The sequence below is a fragment of the Accipiter gentilis genome, chromosome 11, assembly GCF_929443795.1.
Source record: "Accipiter gentilis chromosome 11, bAccGen1.1, whole genome shotgun sequence".
In the NCBI taxonomy this organism is placed as follows: domain Eukaryota; kingdom Metazoa; phylum Chordata; class Aves; order Accipitriformes; family Accipitridae; genus Astur; species Astur gentilis.
The window spans coordinates 12346358-12356955 of NC_064890.1; the positions used below are offsets into that span (position 1 = coordinate 12346358).

A 10598-nucleotide genomic window follows, 5' to 3' on the forward strand; every position below is an offset into this window, starting at 1 on the left:
GCTAGTGCATGTTCCTAAATACTACGGTGCTTGCTGTGCAAAGCCTTTCTGCTCCTAGTTTAATGCATGTGACAGCTTCGCTGATGGGCCCTCCTAGGTCTCTAATGCTGTGCTTTGGATTTAATGCTCCAGTTTGAAGAAAAATGCCTTCCCTTAAGAGCGTTAATTATAAGGCTCTCGGGAGTTAATTGATTACAACCTCCCATTCTTCATTATCTAAGGCATTACACCTGTAGCTCTAACTGCAGTGTTTATGACTACCCAACAGGCAGCTGCCCGTCCCAAACTCCAGGCAAGCTCTGCCTGTACCAAAAAGGACGAATGTCATGCACTCTAAAACTACCACGAGCAGACAGCTGCTAACTCCTCGATGAGCTGAGGACAAACAGAGCCCGAAGGACAGCAAAGTCCAGCCTGTGGAGAGCAAGGAGGCAAGTTGAAGGGTGCAGCCTTTGAAAGGCGACAGCCAGCCGGGCACACTCAATTCCCTTCCAGCCGGGTTAAAGCTGTGATGAAAGGAACCAGGGCATAAGGAAAAGATGAAAACAAGTTTACGCAACATATTCTGGGTGGACACAGCATGCAACGTGCTGAAAAATAGCCTTTTACTAATGAGTATTGAAGAGACATATCTAACAAACCCCTCTGAGGTGCTGGGTGTATCCGCTTGGCCGTGGCACAGGCGTGAAATTTGGTCGAGGGACTTTTTCCATGAAGGAGTGCAGACAAAACGCTCCCCCTGTATAAAGTGTAAATGTATCTTAAAAGATTGCCTCCCTCCCTTTGCTCTACTGACACTGCTACAGCCCACTGGACGTGCCAGCACAGTAACCATACGGAAACGGGAGAGAAATTAATCTTCCTGAGCCACTTAACGAACATATGCTCGGACAGATAGGCTTCATTTAGGGCTTTGAACACCCAAATCAAAGACAGCTAGTGCAGGCAGAGGAGCAGAAGGTTTTTGACTCGGACAAACAGTGCTTGATAAGCAGGGAGCTGCATGCTGCAGCAGCTGCGTTTCAAAGTGGGTTTTATCAAAATGTTATAAAATCGGATTCACCCCCGCGCAGGCAGTGCAGGATTACACAAGAGACACACATACTTTCGGGATTAGCTGTTTGAATTAACACAGAGTTTGCTACTTTTGATAAGACCCAATATATGCAGGAAGCAGAAACGATAACATCTCTTGCATCCTCACGAGTTTTAGTAAAGCCTACTGAAGTCAACTGAAAAGAAAGGGGGAGCAAGGTACCTCCGTGACATTTCCCATCCCACAAACTTCAACTTGCCTCAGCTCTGGCAGAGCTAGCAAAACACGGGCAATAACAACACAGTCTGAACCACTGGGAAGTTCTGTGGTTTTCTGGTTCTTACTATTTTGGTCATCCTGTGGCTGTTTTCATGCATCCTTAAAGGTAACATGGAGGTGAAGTCCTGATTAGCACTAGCCAAGCTTTCATTGACTCAAAAAGGGACAAGTTCCTACCTGAGACAGAAAAACGAGAAAGATACGAAGGAAAAAGACATAAATGTAGCAGATAACAGGGAGAATAATCACGTCCTAATTTTAAGTGGCAGCTTTTGCCACTCCCACTACCCCTGCTTCCTCCCAGTATTTGTTGAGAAATGCAACTAAACCATACATTTAGTTTTATAAAAGTCCCTTCCTTCTGCAGATAGAGTGGCAAGTTCTCTATGCAAATTAAGAGTGAACAATTTAAAAGATACTTTAGCTGGTATTTGTAATAGGAATGTTCATAGGGAAGAAGCAACACAATTTTAAAGGAAAAAATGAGTAACTTGTGGTAGCCTGAGGGCAGGAGGAACTGACATGATGTTATCGCACACTTTATGCCCATGCAATATTAATGCAATTGCCATGACAACTGTGACATCCTCTGAAATTATACACCTTTACAATTACAGAACATCTTCTGAAGGAAAAACACATCTGCAGCTAGCAGGAAGGCTGCTGCAATCTAAAATCTATCTCCTGTTTTTGTAAGTATTCAAACATTCCTTCAACAACTTTTTCTTCTAAAGGTTATAATGATAAACTAGTTTCTAATTCGTGTCTGACCTAAGCTTAACCAGGGCTGTCTTCTTTCTTTCCATAGTGAAAACCAAATACATGCTTGACAGTTATTGTTTGAAGGCAACTAGTCATACAAGAAAAAAATGAAAAACCTGCACAAAGCAGCTGACCAAAGTCTCATGAAAATTTAAAGGTTCAACATGTCAAAACCAGTCATGGCTACATCCACCAGCCACCTTGCTTAATTAGGAGCTAAGGCAGGATGCATCATTTACATTTCTATAGTGTTAGTACAATGTTTTCAGTGAACAAATAATCTGAATCACATTGGGATAATATGGGAAACCATATAATCTGGGGGCCTGAATAGCAGCCATAAAATAATTGCTCAGTAAAGTAATATAAAGGCCACCAGACACCGTGTCATGAGAATGTTATCCTTTTCGTAATGTATTCAGAAAAATCAAAATGACATAAGCAGGCTTTAGTAACGATGTCTCACTTCTAGCAAAACGCCTCATGTGGATTACATACACTGCAGTCCTCTTCTTTTTATAGTCTCATTACAATTCCTTTCAAATTGAAACCAGGCTATGGTTCAACTGCCCGTTCCTCCACTCATTTCCATATGAAGTGAAAGCACCCAGTGCCTCAGGTTTATTAGAAAGAACGTGAAGACTCACGAAACAAGAAATAGTGAAAACAAAGTGCTAGGTGTCCTGCCCCCGGCAGGAACTGGGGCGGAGGTTCAAGGTAGCCGCTACTTACTTTTATTGCCCCGTGACTGAGGGAGGACACACTGGATGGTGTCGGAGGGATATCAGACTCGCTCTGTGCAGTGGCTGAAAGTTCTCATCCAACAAAAATACCTTGAACGGATTTCAGAGCTTCAATGTCCCTGTTTATCTTCATACAAAGCTGTAGGTAGATACAGAAGAAAATAAGACAAAGAGAGGACTCCTTAATCCATTAACATCAGGTTCAAAAGTCCAAATCCTATCACTGGGTGAGAGACTGGCTTTAGAGCTTTCTCTAGTATCTATCTTCACCATGTCCTGGTTGGACAAACTCATGGATCTTCAACTTTATTCCCACCCATTTAGCCTTATAAACTACTCCAGCTTAAACACAGCATATTCAGAATTTACACTGAAACGCGCCGGTGTCGGTCGTAAGATATCCACTCTAACACATCGGCAGAATAAACCTGCACTGGTTTGTCTTCCTTACAGTCCGAGCAGACGGTGGGAGCACGGCTCTGGCGGTCAGGGGATGCTCTGCCTCCGGAGCCATCTCCAGGCACCGGAGGAGAAGTGTGCTCTGGTGCCAGCAAGAAGAAGGGTGGCTGGTCCTGACCAAAGCGGTCAGCAGTTAGAAAGCTAGGACACTGATCTCAGTCATGGACACAGCCACTAATAAAAACTATCCAGCATCCTCGCTGTTTTACCCAGCTGAAATATTGGCTCCATCATGTGTCTGTCTTGTGAACGAAGTTAAAACCATATGAGACAGGCTCTGTGCAACTATGTGACCCCTGTTAGGGGAATATAGAAAATGCTGCCTTTCAATTAATTCCTACTGTCATTGGGCTTATAGCAGATGCAAAATTGGCCCAGTGACACAAGTTCTTGAACATAACTTACGTCTTTTTCTGACAGTGGCTGGCTAATGCAATATGGGGTAAGAGACGCGAAGGAGAGAGAGGGAGTCTTGGAGAGAGATACTATACTGCTCAACCCTCTATATGCTTTGCCACAGTAAGAACCGCACCATAGCATGGGTGATCAAATATGGTCTAAATATAAAGGTAGACAACAGTCTTACACTTTCTGTAAACCAAGCATAACTAACTAAGAAATGTAGAACAGACCAAATGCTTTTTTGCTACAACCCTCCCCACCAAAGATTATTAAAAAAAAAACCCAAACCCAAAACCCACTGAACGTCAAAGCAAACTAAATCTGAAAATCCCTAGTACACATTTTATCCTACACTTTGTTAAATTTTATATCTGTGTATATGCCAAAAGAACACGGAGGGATTGTATAATGTCTTTCTTTGGAAAATACTACAGTCAGTCAAACATCAGACTTACACAAAGCTCAGTTTCAGTGACACCGTGATTTTATTTATGACACTAACTTCTGTGATTTTGGTGTCAGGAATCATCGAGCCAACCACTGTAATAAATATTAGACCATTTTTTTTTCACAGCTGTTCCTTGGATATACCTTCACGTACCTTCACTAAAATGAAACCACTTCTGAAGCAGAGGAGAACAACCAGGGAAGGTACTTTTAGGGCAAATTTCAGCCAAACCTGTTCAAGCTGGTAGGATCATCTAAGGCAAACATTGCTAAATCTTTATCTCTGTATGGAGCAGATCAGGCTACAGCCCCATCTGAAGAACTGAGAGATCGCAGCAGCCAACCCCCTAAATCACCGCTTCCCAGCAGAGCTCAAACCCTGCTCCTGCAAACCTGACAAACACCAGGCTTCAGTCACTACATCATGCCTCTCCAACTTACAGTCTACCCTGGAACTTTTTAAATTATTATTATTATTATTGTTATTAGGATTATCACAACACCAAGAAACACCATGAAGAACACTACTTTGAAGACATACCAGATGCACCATAACCTTGAATACAGCCTCAGCGCAAAGCAAGGATCAAGAGATTACACAGACACTGGTGTAAAAGAGCAGTGAAACAATATCGGTCAGCACGCCTAGCAAGGATCCCAGCCCACCAGTGGGCTAACTATTATGAATTAAGGCAATGGAACTGTGCTGATTTAGTGAGAAAACATCCTGTCGAGTTTGTATTGTACTTAACCGCTGCTTCGTATTTAATTCTAAAAATCTTAAAGCAACACAAAAGCCTACAGCAACGAAGTCGGCGCCTGCTGTGCACCAGCTGTCTGCAGTGACAGAGCATGACGGATAGCCCCAGCCTTTGGGGGGTCTAAGGACTAAAGCAGTCTCTCAGCAACCAAAAATACTGGCTTCTTCATGCGTTACAATCTTTGTTGCAAGAGTACTTTCCCACTGTGCCCGTTTCCATCATTGGGAAATAATTATTGTCATTGGGACTCATCCTGGTTTCATTTACTTCGGTGGGAGGAAAAACACCATGAGAAAGCAATTACGGGGCTGGAATTTTAATCCCAGTGCATCTTTTGGGACGACTGAAGCACAAACCCCCCTGATCTTTCCAGCGTTGCCCGTTGGATGGGCAGAGCCTGGTGCCCCAGCCCAGGGGTTTGCTCTCTCGCGGATCCAAGGGGGGCGCGTACAAGCGCCAGGCGGTGCAGAGCCCCGCTCCCCGGAGCCCAGGCAGTGCTGCGATATGCACATCGTGTCCTCGCAGCACAGATGTTGAGGAAGCAAACGCATACAGCAAGCAGAAATCCTTCCTTTCAGGAAAAAAAAAAAAAAAAAAAAAAAAAAAGCACGACAACAACCTGGTGCACAAGCAAGAGCTCACGGTTGGCTGGGGAGAGAGGTTTCTTTGAGGGCTCAGATTCACCCCTGGATTTCTGTTTCGGGAGCACAGAAAAAAATCTGGAATGCCATTTTTGTCTCCTGGACAAATTCAGTGAGTCTATTTCAGCAAATTACTGTCATTAAACGCATCTGAAAGCAGCTGTATGTAGAGGAAAAAAACAAAGATAGTCATACACAGAATCACGCTTGCTACGGCAAGACTAATTAATATTTTAGAGGAAGTTGGAAGAAACTTATAATAATGCTAAATTATGAAATAACCAAGTCAGAAGAGATTTTTCTTTCTGCCTTCCGCTGCTGAAGATGAATTCCTGAAACATAAATCCGAAAGGATGTTCCCTCCCCTCTTCAGTCCCCACCCCCTCCTCAAAAAACAAGGAAAAAAAACCACCAGGCTTCCAGTTTTCTGCACAGAAAGAGATTGAAGGAGATGAAATTAATAGAAGGGGGTCCAACACAGAATATCACTCATAACTTGTCCAGCCTCCCCTTCAGCTGTTTATCACTTTTTCCATCTGTTTCAAGAGAGGCTCTCTATGATTTTGGAAAATCAGACGTGCTAAAATCATGCTAAAAATATTTCAATTGCAAAATATGATGCTTCATAAAATACCAGAAGGCCAGAAATAATTCACAGGGAAGCTTTCAAAATGCTTCAAGAACACTTTTATATAAAATTGCATGCTGAATCATAAAAAGCCTAGGAAAGAGAGGACTCCCCAAAGACATTTAAAGCTAACTGAAACTTTTTGTACATTAACATTTAGAAATTTGGAGGAAAAGGAGGAAAAACATCAAAGACATTTTAAAATATGCTTTCCTAATACATAGAGGTCCCTGAGTGGATGTTCACATATCCAGTTCATATCTTTTATTTATAAATTTTCAGACAAAAGCGAGAAATTTCACGGAGGTTTTTAAGGAACCTATAACACGCGCTACCAGAGCAAACACTATAATAACGGGACGTTAGTGCATCACCACTTGTCTGCAGAGCCAGGTAAGATGACTCTGTGCTACTCCAATGCTATTGTAAAGTAAAGCATATTAACTGAAAACACCTTGAAAGTTGACTTTGCGTGTACCCTTGACTGGGAGCGCACACGTGGTTAATCCCATAGCTCAGCTGACAGTGGTAACTTATGTTAGCTAAACTGCTCCGCTGACTCCATGTGGGCACGTGAAAGGCCAGTTTCTATTCTACCTCAGCCAACATCTTGACTCATTGTTATTTTGCAAATATACCCCGTACTTCGGTTTCCGACTAATTCACTAAATCATAATCTCTCTATACGCTTTAGCATGTTAATTCCTCCATGCCTTTGGAGCTGCATTTTTCACCTGAAATGAAGACTGAGATCCAGAAGCAGATTTTAGCCGTCGACAGCCGCATGTATTTTGCAGCGTCCTTTCACTAAGCCAGGAAGATGTCTAGTGTTCCTCATCCTGAAGCAGGGCTGTAAGGCAATATTACAAATGATCTTGTAAAACGCACTTCAGTGTGCTATGTTTAAAATGCTCCAGAGCCAGGTCTCATAGGTAGTGCAAAACCAAGAAAATCATGTGCCGAGAAAGATTTCTGGCAGGCAAGAAACCAACAGCCATTAAGCCCACTATAGACTGTATTATTTTCAATCATTTATTCATGACTTAGTGACAATACCTTCTCCACTGCCTTTTGTTTTAAATAACAACACATAGACAATATTGTACTGCAAGACTCAATACGATAACAGACTTTCAGCCAAATTCTTGGCTTACAGGACCCAATAAATATGCAATTATTTAATGTAACAAGACCAAATTACCTGGCTGAGTACCTTGGTTCTCCATGTATTCAAAAGACCCACAACGACGAGCATAAAGTTTAAACTTTTAATTTTAATCCCTTGCTACAATATACACCAGTAATTCTGCACGGTTGTATATATCTCCCCAGGAAGCAAGCTGTCAGCATCATGACTGCATTTAAATAGTGTTTCTGAGGTGAAATTGGTTTGAATCAATGAAATCATAACAACTCACTAGCCTTCACTACCTGCCACTTGTGCATTAGCATCGAGGAATGACTTTTTCCTTTCAGCCTTCCTAGTTGGGAAACTCCAAACTTCCCACTTCAAACTTTCTACGTGCAGCCTCTGAATAGTTATTACAATGCCAAGCAAGCGCGTGGTGCCAAGAGACTTCTCAGTGTTTGTTTCTGATAACTCTACTGCTTTCCGTGCTCTTATTCAGCTAGAGCAGCCACGCTAGGCTTCTGTAATTCATAATAAATCTTAACAATAACAGGATTGTCTGTGGATAATCATCTGTGAGAACTGCTGACAGAGTGGCAGGAGAAAAGACTCTCCATTATGTTAAATCCAGCTTGGAGGAGCCCCAAAGGAGGGGGAAGTGCAGACTCATGGCCCTGGAAGGCTGTCAAAGCACCCTGCCCTGCTCCAGGCAGCATCCTCCCTCAGCCTTCCAAAGGTCTGACATGCCCAGGTAGGGCCACCCGGCAGGTCCAAAGGCAGCCTGTTGTCCTCGTACAGCAGCTCTGTTTGTTGGAGACTCTCTACGTAATAAAAAGCCTAGAATGGCAGAGAGGGTTGGATTCCACCCCCTAGTCCACCAGACTCTCCCTTCCACAAACCAGAGGATAAGGGCAGAAAATATTTCCTCTGGAACGTCACCCACATCACGGAGATGGCTTGGGTTATCGCAAGAGCCTGTGTTGTCCCAGCAGCACCGAGAGGAACAGCTTGGTTAGATTTACAGCACAACCTTTGTTGCCTGTAACTCTCCCACTCATCTTCAGTGCCATTTCTCTAACTTCCAGCAAAGCGAGCAGCTCCATATTCCACACTACGGCTTTGAAGAATTTTTAAAATAGATGTTGTTCTACAGGTATGTGGAGTACTCAAAGCAGAAAGGAAGTCTGTCACGAAGAATTACAGCAGATAAGAAAAAAAGAGAGCTCAATTTCCTTTGTTGCATTCATTGGTGCAGTTGTGCCATTTTTCTTCTGCCACACGTTTGTTGTTGCTGTGAAATAGAATATTGATCAGAGAAAGTAGAAAGAAGGCATTCACGAAAGCCTGAAATGTCAAAATTGGTAGGTATGCCAATTTTAGGGAATGTCTGATCTAGAATACTCCAAAGAGCACTTGATCTTTGCTTTTTCCCTCCCTCACCTACAGACATAAGCAACTGCAAATCTAGGTTTGAAGAAACAAGTGATCCATTGCACAAAGAAAAAGATGTTAACTTTAGAAGTTGTTTTATGTCTCTTATTGCTGATTGCCAGGCATGGTAAATATTTGCCTATTTACTTTGTTAAAGTATAGGTCCATATTCATTAACATACCCTACCTGCTTTATACTACCCCAAAGATGAAAAGCAGCCATAATCTCTGCTAAAAAAAAAAAATAATTATGCTTGCTTGGCATGGACAGAATAAAATAAACCGTCAAAAATATACCAGTCAGTGTAGACATAAAAATCTGTCCCCACTGGTAATAGACAATTTGCCTTCCTAAAATGTTAAGCTTTAAATGGAAAATGTGTCTCTTGGCTACTGACGTAATTTCCATCTTTCATATAACATTGAGATATGTCTTAAAAATGGCATATTCTGATAGTAGTTCATGTTTTTCAAAGGTCACTTACATCACATTTCCAAATTTGTGGATGGTTGAGCTTAAACACCAGGGGAACGATTCTTGTAATGGCTTTGTCTGTTCAGTGTCTATTTCTCTCTACTTCCTGAAGGAAATCAAATCATGAGGAATATTTAAGTGCCTAGTCACATATGTGAATGTTTCATAACTGACTTCTGTATTTATTTTCCTAAAAGAAAAAGGATTCATCACCTCTGAATTACTCCATTTATAAAGTGTTACATCCAAAGCATACAAAAATCAATTCAAGCCTTCTGAATAACATTAGTAGGCTTAACATCAGGCCTTAAAGTTGTTCATTGGAGAACAAAGGTATCCCTGTGTGCCTGGGTTTTTAGATTGAAAGCCATTGTACTTCTCTGTTATGAATAATTGAATGATTTGAGCATTATTTGTTGTACTTTCAACTCCAGATACATGTCAAAGAGGTCTTGGAAGGCCATCTCCTCATTTTATCCTCACCTCTCTTACTGTTACACATTGCAGCCCAAAAAGACTGTCAAGTATATATACAGCAAACCGAGGTAATCCATGTAAAATCTGTATGTCATGCAGCTGTTTTCTTATAGCTTGTAGCACTTTGCCTGAGCTGTTAATGGAACTGTCTCTGTACTAGCTCAGCCAGATCAAAAAGCATCAGTAGGTACAAGAGCTGTCTACTGGTCGTCTTCCCCTCTCTGCCAGACCATCTCTATTTTCTCAGGAAATAGAAGATGAAAAGTTCTCAAAACTCTGATTTTATATACACATCTTTAAAAAAAAAAAGTAACGCCTCATAGATCTCAGTCATAATTAGCAATGCAATTTTGAGGTTGTTGAGCCAGAATCCTCCTTTACTGAAAGTCTTGCAACATTTTATAAGGTGTTGGGTCTTTTTGTTACTCTTGAGATGCAAAAAAATCATTTTATTCCTCTCCCAACAGATAAGTGGTTTCATATTGCTTTCAAGACAGCGTTGTCTTTAGGAAAGACACAGAAGACCATCAGCTTGCATTGTTCAAGCAACAGAAATATGTTGTTGGGAACCCTTCTTGCTAGACTTTCGCTGTGATGACTAGTTACATGATTTAGTCATGCAATAGCCCCCTTTGGACTCATCTGAAAACAGCAAGATAATATTTTGAGGACAGAATTATACACAAATCTACCTGAAAGTAGTAAGGATGCCTGGCAGTGAAGAGCATGTGTATTTACATCACCTTTGAATGTAGCCGAAAGTATTACACTGCAAAGAGTGTAGAAAGTTTCCAACTCACTTGGAATAATTTTTTGCTTTGGGATTATTGGATCCCAAATATTGAGTCAGTCTCAGTAACTTAACTGAACGCACCCTATGTTAACAGCATGTGCAACTCAGATCTATCAGCATAAAGGAACCTTCACT

At 41.6% G+C, this 10598-nt stretch overlaps 1 long non-coding RNA gene across 1 annotated transcript; it reads right to left on the reverse strand.

Moving 5' to 3' along the window:
* Positions 1–2606: 2606 nt before the first annotated feature.
* Positions 2607–7573, reverse strand: LOC126044293 (uncharacterized). The gene is made up of 3 exons (XR_007507630.1): positions 7360–7573; positions 6893–7008; positions 2607–2959 (listed from the first exon to the last, which is right to left on the reverse strand). It is a non-coding gene; the product is annotated as an uncharacterized LOC126044293 (long non-coding RNA).
* Between the last annotated feature and the right edge of the window lie 3025 nt (positions 7574–10598).